Below are 15,842 nucleotides of genomic sequence, written 5' to 3' on the forward strand. Positions count from 1 at the left end.
CTAAAGCAGTTTGTGGGACTTTATTAAATCAATGGTCCTTAAAAATAATTTATGTATAAATGGTACAATTTGTTTTCCCACCCTTAGGTTGTACCTGGATTTATCACAAAAGTTCGATAAGCCTGCATCCGTTATAAAAGTCAGAACACAGAGCTGATAACTAATAGGAATTTATCTTTTTAAATAATTAGATAAACCTCCTAAATCCTTATTTTTCATTTTAATCCTTTATGATGAGATTTGCTGAATAATAGGAATTCAAAGTGTTTACTCACTGTGAATGCAAACGCCGTAGACGTTACCATTTAGTTACCCTCATGTTTATGCTCACAGGTTAAAGGGATGTGATGTGTGCAGCATATGCAAGGCTTTGCATGCAGATGTGACACCATATGTCTTTATTTGACAGAGGGTTGACGCTCTGTCAGAACCATATCATGCTAATTTGAAAATCTGGTCCCTACATATGCACATAAGCCACGAGCAGAATCAGACATCTCTTTGTATTGTGTGTGTGTGTGTAGTAAGATCTATTGTTTGACCCGCACCGCTATCAAGAGAAACAGGCACACACTCTACATCGACCCTCGACTACTTGTTTTATTCACATCCCTGAATCCACCCCACTAGTATTCCATCATTTTGATTAAAAGACTGATTCTGTACTAAAACTATGTAGAAGTTGGGAGCTCTAGCAGCCAGTGACATTTGAGGATTCATATATTTTCATAAACTTTTAACAATGTCAGTGGGACATGTCTTCAATCTTAGCCTCACAATGGCAAAGGCACTCAATCTTTCTTTAGGTCTCGACAGAACATTTGAATACGAGTGCAGGGTTATTAATGTAACAGTTCACAAGGAAGGCATCGGAAGAGTTTTTCATAGGTACGACTTGAAAGACTTCCACACCTGCCAACACTTGGCTTTCAAAATCTGTTTTTTTTTTTTTTTTAAAAGAATTAATAACTTATTTGTTAATCTAGTTACTTGGGGGCGGGATGGGATGTGAGGTGCTTTTTCCCAGTCTAATTAGTGTATATTCATCACAATGCTAATGTGTGAAATAAGTTTGATGACAGTAAAGTTATTTTCTTAACTAACTTTTTATAATAACCAACATGAAAGCAGTAAAGTGTGAAATGATTTTAGTGACACTGCTTTGTGTTTTTACTAGGTTAGTTTTTACATTCTTGCACTCTGTAGATGGTGCATGCACATTTGTTCTCCAGCACCTCTTTCCAATCACAGACCATTTGAAACAACTATCATGTCCACCAAAGACAACGACTCTCCAATATTCACAACTGAAGAGTTTGCGATCTGTTATTTATTCTTGTGTGTTTTTAAGGTTTTGCTCTTTATAGTGTCTTTGCAGAAAGGAGAGCTGAAGTTAGATCAGCTAATTCAGCATCGAACTAGTGTGTCTGCGCAGAGATTAGCTGCCCACACCGCTTCGGTTTGGCAACTTACATGATATAAACGAGCATACAGCTTAATCATCGTCATTTACAGTGCTGCATGGCCAAAATTCAATCAGTATTGAGATCCCAATTTTTTGTCACGATTATTTTTTTCGTTGTACTGATAAAATGTTGTCGGCCCACTTTTACGTATACGTAACACTGGATTCACATCTATGTTGTGTACCATTCCCACTAATGCACAAATATTTGTAGAGAAATAAAATAGGTGCTCCGTAATAAATTAATTTAGGAAAATCTGAAAAGATTTTTAATTGAAAAGTTGCACCAAAATGTGACACAAAATTTAATTCACAGGGGACTGCTTTCACCTTTGCAATGTGCTTCATTTCTGTTAATTAAAATTCACTTGCAGAAAAATATGTTTTTTCAGCTAAATAAAAGTCTTTCACATTATTCATTGTACCTGCATGATGGATGTGATGAAAACTTTAGCCAAGTACTGAATCACCCCCTACCTTTCCCCTGCAATGTCTTGTGTACAGCTCAGGTTTTGTCACTTTAGATAAAAAGGGTAGACCAGATCTTTTGTCCAGTGTGTTTCTTCAGGCCTTCATTACTCAGTGTGTTTATTTTATATTTATCTTTGGCCAAGTGGAATACAATTGTGTTGGCAACTTCAGTGCGTCTTTGTGAACTGCATGCATACAGTGAGCAGCTGTACAGGCTTGTTTTTATGGACATCTAAGTTGTTGTTGGATGATTCAGCTTAGCAACCACTGCACTGTTTTTCCTGGCCTTCATGCAATCATTGTATTGCAGTTTGTGATGTGTTTTCAGATGTCTGTATAAGTGCATGTGATTCCTTCTTAGTGAACATGTATTAAATCCAAAGTCTAAACAGCGAATGATGAGCCACTTCAAGGGCCAAGTTTTTTACTTTCTGCCATGGCAGACCTTTAATATTTTGTTGTATATCTGTCTTTTAATGTAAGATTACTCATCCAGACTAGTCCAGGAAATTTCAAGCTGCGCAATCCAAAACCCACCCTGAGAGTTTACATCTACTTTAAGTACAACTGAAAATTTGATGCTCTATTTTTTGTTTTGTTTTAACTTTTGGCATCCTTTATTCAGACAAAGTGAATGTTTCCCCAACTATTTAATGGTTTTAAAATATGTCCGCTGCCTGTGGTGTAAAACAACGTATTCAGAAACATTCAAATTCTTGAGAGCTTATGTCTTTGTCATGGTTGGCTGTGTGGCAGGCGTGCAAGCAGGAGTGGTGGATCCAAAATGCAGGACTCAGACACTAGTGATGGGATTTCCGGCTCTTTTTAGAGATCCGGCTCTTTCGGTTCGGCTCACTAAAAAGAGCCGGCTCTTTCGGCTCCGAACCGGCTCTTCAGGTTGTTTTGTTGCTTTAATTAATTTATTATTAACAATAATATAAAATTATGCACAAAAGGAATTACTAACATAAAAACAAGTGGTTTTATTTATATATGTTTATATATAAATATATGCGGTGGCCCCTAGAGACAAAACACGTACAAACTCCAAAACACATTTCTAGCATGAACTGAACTTCCAAAGCCGAGCTACTAGATCACTTAAATTACACAATTGAAAGCATGTGTGTATTGTTTGTGTATTTATACACAGGCACTCATATATATATTCAAATAATTTAAAAAAAAAGTTCATTTACCTGTTATTACCACACACCAAATCCGGTCGTTGGTACTTGCTGGCTTGTGTAGCCACAAGATAACAAAGGCTCAACACTGCGCCCAGCATCCTGGAGCACTTTGAAGGATATAAAAAAACAACAACAGCAATAGAATAATATTAAACACAAAGTGAACCCGTCTTCCTTCATTAAATAGGTTCTTTTAGATGTTAAGGAGGAATTGACTTAACCAGGCTGGCGGAGAATGAAGACAACCGGACACCTGCAGCAGGTGGGGAATCAGTGAACTTTTATTGAGACAGAGACAACCTCTCAACACAGCTCACATCAGGAGATTCCTAATATTTGCTGTGAGGATGGGTATATATTCTCTAAAACTTACAGGAGGGGGTTGTGAGGAAAGTGCTGCATTAGCAGAAAAACAACTCCATAAAAGGAAAGCGGCCTTGGGTGTTCTAGTCTCTTCGCTTGCAGATATCTTTCACCTGCAGGATGAGGCGATCGCTTCTTATCGCTCTCAAGGCCAAAGTCGTGAGCACATTTTTATTACACAGTTGCACAGTAACTTTAAAGCTGAACAATATTTAAAGCTGAATAATGTTTGATCAGATTATATTTTCTTCAAATCCCCCTTTTGACCCATCTTAAATGGGTCAACACACAAAAATAAGTAACATTCAAAGGAACACAGAGACGTGTCGAAGCCTGGCTCGAAAAACTCCTCGGGTCTTATCATTTGTCTTTATCTGTCATTGCAGATGAGGAGAAAAGAGTCCAGGCACCACCCTGCCCAGGGGTCGGCTGCAAGCAGTCTCGGTTCCCGACGAAAGCAGTAACAGCTGTCCTGCACACACGGATACAACGAGTTAGTGCAACCAGGGTAGTGACACAAAATTAACAGTTCCTGTAACTCAGCAACCAAAAAGCATAAGTAATGATAAAAATGTGGAGAGTACAGAGTATACTATAATAATGAGAGATATAAACGTGAAAATGTGAAAGAATAAATCAACCGTAAAATAAACCCAGAACGGTAACTGCTAAGGACATTCAAAAGTGAATATGGTAAAACTGGAGAGGAAGTGGTGGGCAAGACCCTAGGGGCTACATTTGTCAGATTGGGACTGTCAGTAGGGGGCGAAGCTTTTGAACTTGAAGGTGTCAGAAGTGTCGGGGGCCCTTCACAGATCAGGATTATGCCAATGGGAATGAGACCCAGGGCCAGGAAGCAAACAAAGACGCAACATCTTTGCCTGCCTGTCATTTCAGGGGGAAAGGGCCAAGACATGTTTACTTAGCTTGGATGTCGTCTAATAGAGGATGATGGGGCAGAGAAAGGTGGTCCAGTTCCCCCCACCTCGCCAAGGGCGTGTTCTAGGAGTTAAAGAGCAACAACCTGCAATCTGTACCAAAAAATCTTCATAGTCCCACCGGAAAATCATAAGAGTAATAAACGATTCAGCTCAACAGACAAGTATCATGTTCAGGTTTCTCCAATCATTAAATCACTATTATTGCCACAATTTGCTTTATTCACCCTTTGGGCAATGTTATTCCAAGAGAGAGAGAGAGAGAGAGAGAGAGAGAGAGAGAGAGAGAGAGAGAGAGAGAGAGAGAGCGAGAGAGAGAGAGAGAGAGAGAGAGAGAGCCCCTAATGGCCAGTTAGTGGGCTCTAGGTCAAACTGTCCCCAAATTTGTTATTTGTTATTATTACTTGTTTTCATGTCACTTGTCTGTTTTCTACTGCACCCCTCTCACCAAAGCAAAGCAAACATTAGCAGCACATTGACCGTAGTCAGGCATCCTCATTCCATAGGTGCTATAAAACATTTCCTGTAAAAGAATCACAGTTTTCAAGACAGGGTGTGTCTCCCCCAACACTCTCACCAGAATACAGTGTAATAGCATCCCCAACTCCTAACCCATAAACACCGTTTCTTCACACATCCGCCCAGAAATCCTGTAATAGAAAAACATTAAAACTGTAACCCTGTAGGGAAGAAAATGTAAATGGTAACGCTGCGCAGTTACCTCTGTAAGCAACACAAGACACAAAAATGGCATTTACAGGTTCACTCATCCTCGAATATTTTGTCATCCTTCTACTCCTGTAAAAGAAACCCACATAAATTCATCCACCCTTTTATCCTATCTAGGTGGAGGTGGTTAACCTTGAGTCATGGTCAAGTCTTGTCATCTTTTACCAGTCAGTCCGTTTGTTTTTATTCCCAGTCTTTCATCCATTCATCCGTTCTTTGCTGATAGTGAAACCTGTCGTCGCATCTAGTTTCCACACTCAGCAAAATGACGTCATCTCAAAAAGAAACAAGAACTTGAGTTTGGATTACCTCGCTGAATCCTTTTTTAAACAGGGACTCTCGTTTCTAATTGTCCCCACAAGTGTTTCCTCCAGAACCCATTTCAATGCGGAGAAACTCACTTACAACAATTTTCTCGCCGACGTGTAATGCTTGTAATTTCCGATGTGCAGATCTGCTTAAAGAAAAGATTCACAAACAAAAATCAGTAAATATAAAACAAAATAAAATGAAAAATAACAAAAACAAAATGCAGACGCCCGGGTCTTAGGACTTGTCACTGAATATTCTTCCCATCAATAAAAATACCAACCTAAACCTACACAGAGTCAAATCAACACCACCTCAACCTTTTCATATTCATAAACCTATATGTTTTGCGTTCGTGAAACAAAATTGAACCATTAAGTAAGTTGAGCTCTTGAAATGTTTTAATTCTCTTAATTCTGCCAGTTTATTTCAACACTTATTCAATGACTTTTATTCAACTGCTACTTGGTCACTCGACTTTTACCTGTTCAAATTGCCTAGGGTTCAACAAAGTCTAGATCCCCGTTATCATGAAACTTGAACGGTGTACGATGATTTACTTACAGTAATTTAGAATCATCACTCAACCTAGCTCTACTACTGGCACTGCGTGACTTTTCTCACACTGGAAACCAGAATTTAGTACAGAACTTTAATGCCTCAGGCAATCGCGTTCAAGGGCTGCCCCCCCTTCTCTTCTTCTTTGTCCGTGTGTTCCTCCTTTATTAAATCTCCATCACAATGACGTGGCGCTCTGAAATAAAACTCACACTGTTAATTCCTCGTTTTCACTCTGCACCACTGCTCAGAGTGTTTTCTTTTCTTTTTAGTGTAGAGTAAACAATTAAGTCGAGGCCTTAAGCCCCAGATATCTCGCACGGGCATCATTTTCATAACCAAACCGCTCCGGACTCTGCTCCCCAGACCACACAAATGCCCTCTGGGCTTATTATTATAGCAAATTCTGTATTTGACTTTGTTGTGTGCAGCATTGAGCCTTTGTCAGTAAAGCATTCTTCATTGCAGCAGCTGGAGCATTGTGTGTCACTTCTTAGTAAATTAAATCAACATTTTGATTTTAGTGCATGGGTATGTATCAGTTTTTACTCCCTCAACAAGTGCATAAGTGTTCATGTGTGTGTTTCCCTTCATTCTAAGTAGGCGCATGCAGAAGTGTGTGTTCGTGTGTTGGTATATGTTTGTGTTCATCACCTTCCTGTTCTGTAGTTTAGGTAAACCAGCGGCCTGACGCATGGCCTAGGGTCCTCCCCTCCTCTTTGGGTCTGTTTATGTTGTCCTTACTTTGCTCCACGGCCTTCTGCAGCTCTGCTGTTCGGCTCTTCTCAGAGGTCAGCATCCTTCTGCTCACCGTCCCTTTTCCTCCGGGCTTAATGCGCGTCTCGTCACAGCTCTGTCAGCTGACGCAGCCTGGGAATTTCCTATCATTCAGTAGTCATTTGTCTTAAACAATCAACAAAAACATGTCCCAAGTCGACCCTTTTAACCACTAAATTTGTCGTGTCCTCACTTAATCCTCAGACCAGTGTCTTTGTCTTTTGACGTTACGTTGTTGTCCTGCAACCCAAAGCGTTTAATTGTCAGTAATGTATAAACTATATCATTTAAAAACAGGTGTATGTTAAGTGTCGCTACTTTAACCTTGCATGTACGTGCACATGTATGTAAGCTGTTTCTTCATTGCATGTATGGGTGCGTCTGTATATGGGTTACTTTAACTTTTTCTCAAACGAGGCATTTCTCTAACACGCACACGTGTCTGTTCCTCACCCTTCTCATATCTTTCTCTGGTTGTGTGTGGTTTTATTTGTTTCAGTGATTTACCAGGAACATCTTTTCCTTTTCTCCATGTCTTCCGCCAGAGGTTAACACTGGTGAGATCCAGGGACACAGCACCCAGAGCAGTTCAGCGAGAAAAACCCGCCTCAAACTACATTCTCTCTTTTTTGTTTTACCGGGAGGGGTGAGGACAACTCTGGTGTCCAGCCGTGAATTTTAGCCAAAGCTTGGCCTGTCTTCTGCTGCCGTACTCAGGCTTCCAGGTTAAGAAAAAACACCTGTATGAAGACACTAAACATACATTTAGTATTTGTATAAATATAACTGCCTAAATCATTGAACTCTTGAGGAGGGTGTATTTCAGAATCAGAATCAAAATCAAAAACTTTATTGTCATTGTCATGAGACCGACGACATTAAGAATGGTCCCCGATCATTGCATCATCCCTAGTAATATCAAATATAAAAAAACAATAAAATTCAATCAATAAAATAGATAGAATACTTAAAATACTAAGTATTCCCACCGTCATGCTTCAGACCGTGCATAGATTAACACAAGAGTAGCATGGTGGACATTTTTGTAGTATTCAGATGTGTTATTGCAGTTGGATAACAGCTGTGTTTGAGTCTATTAGTCCTTGCTCTGATTGCCCTGTACCGTCTGCCTTAGGGCAACAGTTCGAACAGGGAGTGGCCAGGATGTGAGGTGTCTTTTATGATGTTTTGGGCCTTTTTTAAAACAGTGGGCGTTGTTTGACTCTTTACTAACTTTAAAACCCCACCATAACAATTTCTCACTGACAAACTTCTATGCATCCATTTAAACATGCGAAGCCAGCACAAAATCACACACATACCCCTACAGCAAAGCTTTAACATAACCACAATGCAACTCCTCCCTTAAACGGGAGAAATCACCCTGAATCAACCAACTCTATATAAAACGTCAAACAAAGATAAACCACAAACATTTCTACACTTCTGTGTCTTCCACGCAGCACAATAGGCAGAAAAACACCGATTACTCACAGTCTACAACAAAAGAAAAACCTGCTCTTTTCACAACTCTCACAGCTAAAGTCAAAACTCTTACCCAGTGCCTCTGAAATAATAAAAAAAATCACCAAATACTCGATTACTCTTTTCACTCGCTCCCTCTCACTCCCTTCTTCCTCATACAGCATACACGCTCGCTCCCGCGGACCCGCTCGGCCCCGCGGGCTCACTCGGCCCCCACCTTTTTCCTCTCACAGAGACAGAGAGAGAGACCCTTTTCCTTTTTTTTTATTTCTCCAGCACACATACACACACAGAATCCCAACTGAGAGAAAGAGGGAGAGAAGAGAAAAGAGTTGTAGAGAGGAAGTTTTTTAGCAGGAGTTTCAGATCTAACAGATTTATACAACTTATTTACACACACCGGTAATTTATGTTCTATTTATTGATTTTAAAGGAGAATTTGGGCCAGCTGGGTTTCTGCCTCTGTTAGGCACTAACAGCTGGGGCGCTGCTTTAAAGGTGAGTCAGCACTGAAATATCCCTTCAGGTGTTACCAGGCTTCTACCAAACCGGAGTCTGGCGGGTAACCTTGCCTAGAGCTTCCTGATAGGGGTGCTAGTTGGTTGTCACCTTGTTCACACGTCTCATTCACACTTCATACATTACCTGCAGTCACTCATTACCCTCCTTATGTATGTAATAAATGTGTAAAAAAATTCTATGTGTGGTGTATTATTTTAACCAAAAGAGGAACCTAGTTCCTTTAATTGTGTAATCTGTGAACAACGGAGAACCAAACTGTCCTGCCCAGTGTTCCACAGCAAGCATTCAGCGTGTATTTATGTGTGTCCAATATCAAACAGAACATCAAAACATTTAAAACACTAAAATCATCGGGGTTTTAAGAAGAGATCCGTTTTCTCCTATTGATCAAAGGGACCCCTCCTTTGGACTCCAACCAGTACTTCTCCTTTTTAAGTTTTAGAGGATCTTTTCTAATAAAGTCCTCTGGGCCTTCCTAACCCTTCTGTAGTTTAGAGAATATTACTAAAAAATATTCTCAAGGCCTTTAACCTTTTAATTTGTTTAGAAAGGCGTTACTAATAAACCCTTTCAAGGTCCCAGACCTGCACTGAGGTATTTATCCGACACCGGAGAGCAACCCGTCGGCTGCAACCGTGGTCAGACCTCAGTTCACTCTTATCTTTATTCACTTATTCACTTATTTCTTATTCACTTATCTCTTATTCACTTGTCTGATTCTCAACAAGCCTTAAGTAAGCCAGACAATTTTGGTTATGAATTACTAGGAGTTTGGACACTAAGTATTTTTATAATGTTCAATATAGCAGAAATAAAAGGTCTGCTTACCTTGTTTTTGTGTGCACACAGCTTTTTGTCCAAACTCCGTTCACTCAGACCACGGCCGATTTCCTCCCATCCGTTCCAGTTGACCTGGAGCGCATCCTGTTCGTGACGCCAATTGAAGGATATAAAAAAACAACAACAGCAATAGAATAATATTAAACACAAAGTGAACCCGTCTTCCTTCATTAAATAGGTTCTTTTAGATGTTAAGGAGGAATTGACTTAACCAGGCTGGCGGAGAATGAAGACAACCGGACACCTGCAGCAGGTGGGGAATCAGTGAACTTTTATTGAGACAGAGACAACCTCTCAACACAGCTCACATCAGGAGATTCCTAATATTTGCTGTGAGGATGGGTATATATTCTCTAAAACTTACAGGAGGGGGTTGTGAGGAAAGTGCTGCATTAGCAGAAAAACAACTCCATAAAAGGAAAGCGGCCTTGGGTGTTCTAGTCTCTTCGCTTGCAGATATCTTTCACCTGCAGGATGAGGCGATCGCTTCTTATCGCTCTCAAGGCCAAAGTCGTGAGCACATTTTTATTACACAGTTGCACAGTAACTTTAAAGCTGAACAATATTTAAAGCTGAATAATGTTTGATCAGATTATATTTTCTTCAACTTCTGTTGTCTTTTGTACGTGTTTTGAGTTTTTATGTGCTTCTGAGTTTTTACGTGCTTCGGAGTTTGTACGTGTTTTTACGTGTTTTGGAGTTTTTACGTGTTTTGGAGTTTGTACGTGTTTTTACGTGTTTTGGAGTTTGTACATGCTTCAGAGTTCGTACGTGATTTGAAGTTTGTATGTGCTTTGTCTCTAGGGGCCACCGTAAATATACTTTTATTTATTCACTCCACATAAAATGTAATAAATAAATCATATAATACAAAAATCAACTATTCACATTTCAAGTTTTAACTATTTAAATTTTCAGCTTTTTCCTTTCACAAATTTAAAGTGAAAAGAACACAAAACACTGCAAACCACAACACAATTAAATATAAATTATAATATGAAAACTAAAAGAACATGCATATTCTCTGTCATATGGACCTGCATGAATAAACTTTCTCAATCCTTTATCATCTGAATCAGAATCAGAATGGGTTTATTGCCAGATGTTGAGGTTTACAACATTAGGAAATTGCTGCGGTGCTTCAGTGCAGACAATAAGAATTAAAGTGCTATGTAGAAAGAAAGATATGTGCATGAGATATACATGAGATATATACATGAGAATAAGAATTATGAGTGCTACATAGAAAGATATATACATGAGTGCAGGTGGTGATCAGTGCCAGACATGAAATGATGCAGTGACACAGCGTAGGGTCATGTGTTAGTGGCGGGGACAATCATGTGGTTATTGTTCATGTGTCCCACAGCAGAGGGGAAGAAACTGTTCTTGTGGCGAGAGGTTCTGGTGCGAATGGACCGGAGCCTCCTGCCTGAGGGGAGCAGGTCAAACAGACTGTGTCCAGGGTGAGAAGGGTCAGCTGAGATCCGGGCTGCACGCCGCAGAGTCCTGGAGGTGTACAGGTCCTGCAGAGATGCAACTGCAACTGAAAATAGTTGTGGATGATTACTATACCTTTCTAATGTTGTTGTCCCTGCCTCTCTTTCTCTCTCTCTGGCTCTGTTCCTGTGCTACTGAGTGTAACTACCGCCCCTCCCCCCTCTGCCCAGCATAAAGCACAAGGCTCGCGTGCAGAGTGAAGCGGAAAAAAAGTGCGAGAGAGAGGCTGAGAGAAAAAAAAAAAAAAAAACCAAAACGTGACGGCTCGCGATAAGGAGCCGGCTCGCGTCGTTCACGTCAAAGAGCCGGCTCTAAGAGCCATTTCGTTCACGAACGACCCATCACTATCAGACACAGAAGTTCAACTTAAAGCGCAGCTTTATTGCTGGAAACCCTCTTACTAACTAAAGGCATCAAAAGACAAACAAAAACGCTGGTGGACTAAAACACTGAAGCAGAAAACACTGAACTGGAACTGGAAACAAAACACTGGTAACACGGAGGCAAAACACACACAGCTTGTTGAGGGTACGACGCAACACTGACACAGAGAAACACAGGGTCTAAATACACTGGGAAGTAACGAGGAGAATGAGACACAGAAGGAGAGCACAGCTGGGGGAAATTAGAACTGACGAGACAAGCAAGGCAGGACACATTCACATAAGACACGGACCTTCAAAGTAAAACAGGAAGGATCACACAGAGACGCGAACTTGACACAGTGGAGACAGCAACTAAGAAACACAGAGACATAAACCATAAGGCAGAGGACTCTAAGAACCGAGAGGCACAGAGGGGAACTCAAACATGCAGACACAGACTTACACAGAACAGAGGGGACATAGAGAAACATGAAGGGCAAGGGATCGAAACTAGAAACTCACACCAAGTACAATAATACAAAAATCACAAAGAACTAAAACGCTGGGTCAGGAGACCCAGGACCCTGACAGTCTTGATGCATGCTCAATTGTCCAGGTAAGTAAATCCTAAGAGGTTGATTCTGTTCATCTGGTCACAGCATTTTCAATGGGAGAAATGTTTCGTCACTCATCCAAGTCACTTCTACAGCCTCAGCGGACTGCAGGTTTCCCCGACCTCATAAACAATACAGTTGCACAATAACTGAAACCAGCCCACTGAATGAACAATAGCTGTGAGGGGACTTGGATGAGTGACAAAACGTTTCTCCCATTGAAAACGCTACGTCCGGATGAACAGATTCAACTTTTTGAGGTATTGAGAGCTTAGTTAGCAGTTGGCAGAGCTAGCTAGTGCTAGCTACAGATATAAACATTACATTGAAAGCAACTGCTGCCTTTTGAGGCAAGATTGTAGACAAAAGCAATAACAAGAAATTAATCTCATGAAAATATTTAAGTTTGTAGTAGAAACTATTCAATTAGAGTAGAAAAGGTTCTATATAAGTATCACATTTAACAATTGTCAGGGCAAATTTAGATTTCTGTGCTTTGAAGTCAGTCGTAGTAGTAAAGTCTATGCTCGATTGCTAGAAATTGCGGGAGAGGTTGACAATCAAGTTTAATCTAAATGGTGGTATTGATTGTTGAAAGTTTAAATCAGAAAGGCAGAAAAAAAGCAGATGCACCATTTTTTCACATCACATCTCACAAGTACAACTGCTCAACTATTGTGCTCTACTTTGTTTTGCTGGAAATATTTGTGTTTTTCCCCATTTTCTTTTTTTGTTTCCACCTGGACAGTCACATCTTCCTACCTTTACCCCCCTTCTCTCTCTTTATCCTTGTGTATCACAGCGTTCTTGTCATAAGAATGAATTGAATTTGTCCCCTTCACTACAAACAACAATAGACAGAGTAGGGACCTTCAGGAAAACAAATCACCACCCGCTCTTCCCGTTGGGGATTGAATGTTTGTGAGTCTACTGTCTATGCACGTGCGCATGTGTATTGCTGATGAGGCTGAAGGGGCAGGTGAGGAACAGACCTATGCCAAAGAGGTACCCAGGGTCATTTATTAACATGTCATCCTCACAGTGTCTGTTGAACCAGCAAGAGATCGAGACAAATGATGTTAATAATAATAAGTAGCCCTGTGGTGAAACTAGGAGGTCTGCACTGCTGTCCACGTAGGGCACCTGATGCTTATTATTAAAATTAAAAGGTGATAAGTTAGCGTCTGCACTGCTCTATCTAGAAATGCAAAAGGCATCAAAAGCTTAACAATGGGACTCGGGTTCCTACATAAGATGAATGCTCTTTTTTTTTTTTTTATGTTTCTACTTCATTTCAAGGCATTATGCTATTACTGTTATAACTAAGTACCACTGTAGGTTATATGAGTTGTGTCAGATGTTTAAATTAAAGATGGGTACAATTTCAAAAGACAGACTTTGTGACAAAAGCCAAAAATATCACCGATCCATCAGTAGATGCTCTGGCTCATTGGGCGGGATGACTAACTCAGCCCTTAGTGTGACACATCCACATTCAAGGACACTTCTTATATCCTCAATCATGAAAAATGCATTACTCGGGTATCCTGAAATCTCATGTGGGTTTGCCATTAGTTAAACCCATGTCATAGTGTTAAACAATGAGCTATACTAAATAGGTGGCACCTAAAAAAAGTTCAGAGTTTCCATCTAGTTTTGTTGTAGATCCCAAATATTGGATTTACACACGCACACAGTACCACTTAATTGTGCATCTTTAGGAGTTTTTGATAAGATTGCTCACATTCAGAGTAGTTTAAGTGATATATCACAATAATACTTTATAGGGCTATGTTCTGTCATGTAGTTTATAACAAAGCTCATCCTATTTTATTGGCACATTCAGAATATTGCAATGTAGTTTCAGCGTAAATAATCTAGAAATAATGGTATTAGTTAAATGCTGTTATTTGACGTGGGAGATTAATTTTTGTATTTTAACCTCCTTTTCTTGTGGCAATTAAAAAAGTAAACTATAATATGCTATCCCACATTACCTGCACAGTCCAGTAACAACAAAATACAACAGAATAAAAGAACAAAAAGTTAAACAGAAATATGTGATTAATGAATGAGACGGAGAAAAAGGCACATCTCTGTTAGAATGTGCAGCAAGATCCGATTATTAAAATGGGAAAACACTGAAAAGGTTTCAGTACTATTCATATCCACGTCTTGTAACATTCACTGGAGTCAGTCATTTTCATGCAGCATTCATAATTTTATCGCACAAAGACATTTGCAAAAGGGAACAAGCTCAAACCTTATTCTCACATAATAGGCCCATTGACAACATAGTAATTCAACCTTAGTGCATGACCACTGGAGGCCTGTTTCAGCTATTCAGACCACGAGAATATTCCTTTTATGACCATGTTTAATTAATTGTGGAGGAAGGGAAGACACAAAGACAAAATGGCTTGGCTTTAATTGGCTTGACCGAACATTTTCATTACAGAGAGGGTATATCTATCTCAGACAGTTTCAAAGACAAAACTTGGTCTTTTCAGGAAATATTGTGCTTTATGGGAGTATGGCAGCGTGGGTGATTTGTAGCTACTTTATGCATAAAAAACAGAAAGATATGAATGGATAAATGCAATATCTTTCATTACCAAGATTTGCAGTAATGGAGGCGCTTCTAGTCAGTTAATTTAGCTGTCTGATGTTATATAGTAAAAAAAAAGAAGTTTTAATTTCAATGTATTCTAGCCTGACAACACAGACACACGCATATGGAGAGAGAGCACCTTCTCCTCATGTTTGTCACCATCTTGGTCGTAGACTGTTGTGGGATGGAATCCTATTCTTCAAACAGTATTCGTCACAAGTCAGCCAATGTGGATGTGTGGGTCACCTGGCAAACTGATCCCACAATGTTCAGCGTGGTTGAAGTCAGTCCATCCTCTCCACTCCCAGATTTTGCAGATAGTCTCTGTGAAACCAGACTCTGTGTGGCGAGCATTGTCATCTTGGAGGATAGTTTTCAGTTCCAGACCAGATTTGTCAAGGTTTTCATTGCTCCAGCCCATATATTCAACTCTGCCTACCTGCCTGCTCAACCTACAAATGCGTTTTCCTTTCTAATGTGGAACCATTTAGGGGGAAATAAACAGGCTTTCCAACAGTTTAAGATTTATTACAAGAGGCACTGTTACAACAAAGAAATCCCTGAACAAACACAAATGTTCTCACTTTTTCTACGAAGTTTATATACACAGAAACTGCTTTAATTTTTGATCACACATTCATAAACGAGCTGAGGTTTTGGTAGCATCGCAGCTGCAGATTGCACTAAAGGTCTCCTCTTAATGAGCTTTGTGACATAGTGTGTTATTCTGCTGGGATCAACCATCATAAGATGGGCACACTGTGGTCATGAACAGGATGGACATGGTCAGCAACAAGAGGTAGGAACAACAGCCACACCATTACACCACCACCAGCAACTTGAACCATTGATGCAAGTCATGATGGAGTTAGTTTTCATGTTGTTTATGCCAAATTCTGTTTCCAACTCCTGAATGTTCCAGTAGGAACTTTACACAGCAACCTCTGTAAATCCTTGAGATGGTTATGAGAGAAAATCCCAGTAGATCAGCAGTTTGGGAAATACTCAGACCACTGTCTGTCCCAAACAGCCACGTCACAATCAAAATCACTTAAATAACCTTTCTTCTCCATTTCTGTAGGTTATCTTGAGTATGTCCATCCAT

The 15,842-nt window shown here is 40.0% G+C and overlaps 1 protein-coding gene and 1 long non-coding RNA gene across 2 annotated transcripts in view; one reads left to right on the forward strand and one right to left on the reverse strand.

The window, feature by feature from the left end:
- LOC101468472 (teashirt homolog 1) overlaps positions 1-15,842 on the forward strand; it is a 148,451-nt gene that overhangs the window by 46,213 nt on the left and 86,396 nt on the right. The gene's annotated exons all lie outside the window — the stretch shown is intronic.
- LOC112432725 (uncharacterized) lies at positions 3,390-10,254 on the reverse strand. The gene is made up of 2 exons (XR_003023206.2): positions 9,860-10,254; positions 3,390-9,731 (listed from the first exon to the last, which is right to left on the reverse strand). It is a non-coding gene; the product is annotated as an uncharacterized LOC112432725 (long non-coding RNA).

Source organism: Maylandia zebra, linkage group LG22 (genome assembly GCF_041146795.1).
Source record: "Maylandia zebra isolate NMK-2024a linkage group LG22, Mzebra_GT3a, whole genome shotgun sequence".
NCBI lineage: Eukaryota > Metazoa > Chordata > Actinopteri > Cichliformes > Cichlidae > Maylandia > Maylandia zebra.